The following is a 7,357-nucleotide window of genomic DNA, read 5'->3' as shown; positions in this document are numbered from 1 at the left end:
AAAAGTTTTGAATTAAAATCTTCCATCAAACCTTAGTCATAGTTTATGTTCCTAACACTATTGTAATGATAGCTAAGTCATTTTATTAAATTCTTTATTATATTTAAAATTAATTGAAAGAAACACAGAGTATCTCAACAGAAATACGGTAACGAAAGGGTTAAAGAGTAACACTACTTATGCAGTGACATGATTTACACACTGCATAAAACAGAACACACACATAATTTGATTCTATACATTTTCCATCTACCAGTTCCACTCACAAGGCATTGGTTAGCCCAAGGCAATAGAAGATATATGTCTTTCATTCCAAGCAGAAGGAACAGACCTGAAATTATAGAGTTGGAATGGCGGGGGACTTCCTAACCATAGAGCCAACTTCAAAAACAAATTGATAGGATGGATAACTAGAAGACCAAAGAAAACTGGAAGTTCCTACACAACAATCTGCTGAGGGCTAGAGACTTAATCTGTATCTAGGTTGAATGTGATATAAAAGAGGAGCAGTGAGGCAAGCAGGGCTATAAAAGTAAAAAGACAAGCTTAGAATGGAGGAAGCAGTGTGGACAGAAAGCTATACTGGATAGCTAGAATAGAAGCCAGATAACAGGGCTACTTAGCAAAGGGCAAAGTAAAAGGTTAAAGGTTTGCAAAATGTTCTACAATGTACGGATCTGAGGTATGAGGTGTTCTGGATTTCAAGTGAGTGTGCTCGCAAAACTCAAGATGTGGAAGAGAAATACATGTGGATGGATAATGGTACATTTGCACTTAATGATTTTGAAAAGAACCATGGAAGTGCTACTATGAAACTGTTAAATGTGGAGAATGCCTGGAAGAAGGAGTGTCTTTGTAGCATATACTTAACTAATACCCAGCAATATGATAGATAAAGCAATTAAGGATATGAAAGCAAGGAAAATCCTTGGTTGATCAGGAATCACCAGAGAAATCTTCAAATATCTGGTAGAATAGGATACAAGCTAGTCACCTAATTATGAAATTTACAGAAAGAGAATTAGTCTAGATGAGATTTAGTTTATTTTTGTGCCTGGAAGAAGTACTACTGCTGCTATTTTTCAAGTAAAGAAACTATTAAAGTATATAGTTAAAAATAACCTTTTGTATTTAGTATTTGTCAACTTGGAGAAAGCCTCTGACATGGTACCTTGCTCTGGAGATCACTGAGAAAGATAGCAGACAAATGGTTTGTGAGGACCATACAAGCCATGTACTGGATGCTGTCAGCAAAGTGTGTGTGTGCCTGTAGGGGTTCACCAAAGCTTGGTTCTCAGTCCCCTTCTATCTATTATAGTTCTACAGGCCATAACAGAGGAGTTTGAAATCAGATGCCCATGGGAACCACTAGATGTTGAGCTCATTCTTTAAGTGAATCTGTAGTAAGATTAGAGAAAAGTCCAGTCATGGGAGCAAAGTCTATAATCAAATGGCCTCAAATTTAACTTAGCAAAGACTATTACTTTAGTAAGCAGGAAAACAGACGAGACTCTAGGAATTGGTAAAATTCCAAATGGTGTACCTGATACAAGCTATGGACAAAAAGAGGCACAGTGAAATCACAGGCAGATTAACGGTAAAAGTAAATTTTGTATGTGGCAGATGAGCAGTGGCAATAAACACTAAGTGTGCATAAGAAATAGATGTTCTCAAATGTCTAGAAGGATCCCTGGAAGTAGATGAAAGCTTCTGTTACCTAGGTGACATAATTAGCAGTGGAAGAGGATGTTCTGAAAGTATAGTAGCCAGAATAAGAACAGACTGAAGATAGTCTGAGGAGCTATTAACTCTGTTTGTTACATAAGGTTTCTCTCTCAAATTGAAAAGCAGACTAAATGATTCTTGTGTACAAATTAAAATACTATATACAAGTTAAACATGGGCCCTGACTGTGAAGACCAGAAAGAAATGAAGTATGCTCCACAGAATATGTAATGTCAATGTACATGAATGACAAAGTACAAATGTTCTAAGAGACAAACTGACCATAAGAAAAATTAGATATAGTGTGAGAAAAGACTATGTTGGTTTGAGCAGGTGGTTCATATGGATGATAGCAGCTGTGTGAAAAAATGCCAATCACTTACAGTGGGTGGAATCCATAGAAACAGAAAACCCAAGAAGACATGGGATCAAGTGGTGAGGGTCAGTCCCAGGATGCTGAGCTCACTGAAGATGACAAAGGACAGAATCAATTGCCATCACACAGTATATGAAAAGACCTGTTCATCTACATTATAATGGCGAAACTGAGATTCAGGAATAAATGTGCACACAACTAGACCCCCACCACCAAATATATCCCTGTCAAACATTCACCTGCTAATCTCTCATCTCCCTGTCACTCTTCTATTAGTTGTAATATACTCCAGCTGCTTAAATTAAATTCTGGACTTCTAATTATCACTACCTCTATGCTGAGTCACTTTCTGTTAACAGCCATTACACATTCTAATCACTACCCTCACCTCATATTTACCATCAGTCAACCTCCACACTCTTGTTCAACATTTATCTCAACTCCTGTTTCTCACCTTCACTCATTCTCCCCCAGCAGTGTTGCAACCTTTTCCCACCCCACCCTTCCTGACCCCGCACAACCTCCTATTTATTTTGAAGGTATCTTCTTGTACCTCATCACAACCATCTTTACCTCTTTCTGATCCTACCCAATCCACTTCTACCTACCCATATATAATGGTGAGGTAGCTATGAATCTCCTTCACAACAAACTTGTTCTTGTCTTCCTAACCCATTACCTACTAGTGATCTCATATGAAATCACTTAAAAATTACAAATTTCGTAATTATTTGTCAATATTTACACATATCTAACCTTTTTGCCCTATCTACTAGGTATATTTCTCTGATATTCAAATGAGGTTTGCTAATTTTTCACCCAATATCTCGCTTATTTCTACTTAAAATGTTATTTTGAAATGTTATTTTGATCATTCCAGCGTGTTTCTAAGGCTGTTTTATGCTAGAAATCAAAGTTTCATAAAAAAATTCCAGTTAATAGAATTATGGGGGGTAATGGGTTAACCCCTCGACAACTTGCATAAAGCCACTCCCCTCTCAGTTGAGGGAGATTTTTAGCCTTGTGAGTGACAAGGTAACTTCACTAGTGTTGGGACCATAAGAAAAAGCACCCATTACACTCTGTTAGATGGTTGGCATTAGGAAGGGCATCCAGATGTAGAAACCATGTCAAAACCAAGACACAGGAGCAAGACTCAGTTCTCCAGCCTGTTAAATCCGGTCAAACCATCCAACCCATGCCAGCATGGAAAGCATATGTGAAATGATGATGATGTTCCTGAGTGGAATACCTTTGATCATGGGTCTGTTGGGCTATGGCTGACCTGGAGTAAAATAACAACAAAAAAAAGACACAGAGAAAAATGACAAGTCAACATATATTGGAAGATGGTCATCAATTTTTATTATTCTTTAGTCGCTGAATTACACAGCTTCTGGTACAACAGTTCCAAAAAGAAAAAAAAAAAAACAGAAAACCCAGAAATCAAATAAATCTAAAAGGATTTCTACAGTTTACATCAAATAATGAATTAAAAAAATATGATGATGATAATAATAATAATAATTTCTATAATAGGCACAAGGCCACTAATTTTGGGATTGCGGTTCAGCCAATTTTGGCGACCCCTTCCCCAGTATTTGACTGGTACTTTATTTTATCGACCCAGGAAGGATGAAAGGCAAAGTTGACCTTGGCGGGACTTGAACTCAGAATGTAAAGGGACACAACTAAATACCACAAGGCATTTAGTTCCAGGCTCTACAGATTCTGCCAATCTACCACCCTAATAATAATAATAATAATGATAATTATAATAATAATAAACAAAACAACCTGGAAAAAATCTGCACCTTTACTGCAGCAGTTGCACAATCCAAAACAAGGAAGAGAGCCCATAAGTAGGGGCCAGGCTAGGGAACAGAGATTTCAAAGCAAATGGGTGACAAGATATTTTCAGCAAATCTTTAGAGAATATTATTTCAGTTTTGGGGACTTTTGTTGGTTTGTTAACTTTTTCTTTTTGTCTGAAGGACCTTCAACTGATGTCTTAGCCCTCACATATATATTATGTATATGGATATGTGCAAGTATGTGTGTGTGTGTGTATGTGTGTGTATATATAAAAATACACACATTTGTATCCAGCTAGTCATCTTTGCCTTAAAAAAAAATCCACGTAACAGTTTTGTTTTAAAATAAAAGTCACTCACAAACAGAAATGTGAGTCAGTGTGTACCTTTTATATATATATATATATATATAAGCACGGTGTGTGTGTGTATGTGATGAAGTGAAAGGTTATGCCCTAACTTCTCTAAGACAACCATGTACCATAGATCCCTGTAATATCAATACAAATATTTCTTTTGTTTTCCCAGTTTGCCAATGTTTCTTTAAACTTTATTTCTACTGTTTCTGACGACTTTTAACACCACCCACCCTCCCTCCCAACAAATATGCATTTTTAGGAAAAATTAAAATAAATTCTTTATATTCAGTCTATGTTCTACATATAATTAACAACCAGTTCAGTGGCTGGCAGCTGAGTAGTGACCAATAGTGACCATCATAGCCTCTATATCTCCTGGTGAGCAAACAGGCTACAGAACAGAAGTTTCTGAGTGAAATTAGTGAGATAGAACAAGAAGACAGAGAGGATAAGCCAATGTTAAAGCAATGAGACAGATGTAGAATAAAACTTCTGCCCTGCCTTGTGTTGTAGGTGTTGGTGAATTGGATGGAGCAGGCTTCTACTAAAACAAAACTTCCTCTAAAGTTCTTTGTCATTTTGTCTGATTATTCACATCCATCTGCTCGGATTAAATAGGAAGAATCAATGGAAGGAATTTAAAGATCATGTAGACAACAGGAGGGAATCTTATCTGAGTGTATTAGACAGAAACTGATACATGTGTGTCTGTGTCTTGTGTGTGTAAAACTGGCAACATACATACATATTTACATAAATATTGTGTGTGTGTGTGACTGCACACGTACACTTACAGAAAATGGACAGATACATAGATGTCTATGTATATATTCAAATATAGATGTGTTTATGTACACTACACATACACAATATGATGTGAACACATACTTTAAATACTTATACTGTAATACAGAAAATCTGGCCTTGTTAAACCCTGCTAAAGACATTTGTATACACAGATTAAGAGAAAAGATTAAAATAATAAAATTTAAAAAAAACAATCCATTTTGGAAGGATGTGTATAAATTTTAGATGGTTAGGTTAGGATTGTCTAATTAATAAAAATGCAGGAAGTAGAACTAGAAGTAAAAATGGTGGTGTTGTTTTTGAGAAAATGAAAATACTGAGAAAGATTAAACAGAGGCTGGCACAATGGATGTTTTCTACTATAGAGAAACATTCATAATTTACCAACACACTGATAGCAACACACTGGCAGTGATAGCTACACAGTGATTGCAACAGTGTCTGTGTTTGCAATACATTAACAGTGATAGCAACACATTGACAGCGGTAGCAACACACTGATAGCGGCACAGTATTGACGATTGCAATACACTAGCAGTGTTAGCAATACACAGCTGTATGCTGGCAGCAACACACTGACTGTAACACACTAACCAACTGGATGGCAAGGTGTAAACATCAAAGTAAATGACAAAGATTCCAGGGTAAGGAAAGGAAAAAATTTCTGAAAGATATGATTAAATTAAAAATATATATAGGTGACACAATGGAAGTTAATCCCTCATCAGACGGCCACGTCTCCCCCCCGCCAATCAAATGTATTTGCCTTCCATCTCCATCAAATTTACAAATGACCAATAAAAATAAGATCTTTTATAGCAAAGTTAGGGGATGTTTTGTGTCTACATTGGTGAGTGGGAGACAATATGGCACTGTGTCTACATTGGTGGCATCCACATGACATGTGGTGACATTGAAATATGACAGGATGGTGGTGCATGATGGAGGTTTTAGTGAATACTCTGTGAAATCCGTTTAAAATAAAAAGCAAAAGAAAAACAGAGATGCCAGATCCAGCAAGAATGTTACAATTGAAGGGAAATGACAGGGGGTCCCAGTGGAGGGGTGGGTGGGTGAGCTTTGTAAACTGTGGCTAAAGTGGTGAGGGTGGGTGCTGCAGTAAAGAGGAACAGTAACACTGATTAGATCCAGTCACAGCAGTAATTGAACAACAAAGAATATAGTAGAAAATTCCAGCTGATTGATAGGGTGTAGATAACGAGTTAGTCTTGGATTACCTCACAAACACCACAACTAGCTTCTCCCAGTAATAACGATTAAAACAAATAACAACAACAACAACAAAAATAGATTCATAATCTTTTTTTTCCCTTTTTTTTGGGTATTTCTTCTGTATTCTTAAACTCTACATGTGTCTGTGAATCTCCCAGAGTGAGGTGGGGGAGGGGGCAAAGGGGGGAGTCTATTGCATGTAGGAAGAATTCACCAAAATATAATTCTTCATACCTTTTCTCAACCTCAAAACAAACAAAAACAATACTGTTGTTGCTGTTGTTTCCAAATTGGTGAGAGCCAACGTTTAATTTATTCAGATCATTATAATTAACACTAATTATTGTATTTCACACAGCTAATAATCAAAGAGAGAAACTAAACATGATGTTTATAATCATTAGAGGATTGAGGAGGAGATATTTACCTATAGGCTTCTGTGTGTGCTATACAGGAGGAGGCAGTAAGAATGGGATGAAGATAGAGTGTGTGTATATATATGAATATATATATATATATATATATATGTTTATATATATATATATATATACACACACATATATGTATATATGTGTATACACACATAGATATATAGTGTATATATACATACATATACATATATAGCATATATACACATACATATATAGAGTGTATATAGTATACAGTATACACACACACACATATATATATATATATATATATATTATATAAGTATATACATACTGTATATATATATATATATATATTTATTATATAAGTATATACATACTATATATATATATATATATATATATATATATATATATATAGTATGTATATACTTATATAATAAATATATATATATATATACAGTATGTATATACTTATATAATATATATATATATATATACACATATACACACACACATATATATATGGATACATATTTATAGTATGTATATAATATATATATATGTATATATGTATAGATAGATATAGTGTCTGTGTGTGTGTATATATATATATATATATATATATATATATATATATATATATATATATAT

This window comes from Octopus bimaculoides, chromosome 6 (assembly GCF_001194135.2).
Source record: "Octopus bimaculoides isolate UCB-OBI-ISO-001 chromosome 6, ASM119413v2, whole genome shotgun sequence".
NCBI classification, from domain to species: domain Eukaryota; kingdom Metazoa; phylum Mollusca; class Cephalopoda; order Octopoda; family Octopodidae; genus Octopus; species Octopus bimaculoides.
This window is presented reverse-complemented; position numbering follows the sequence as displayed.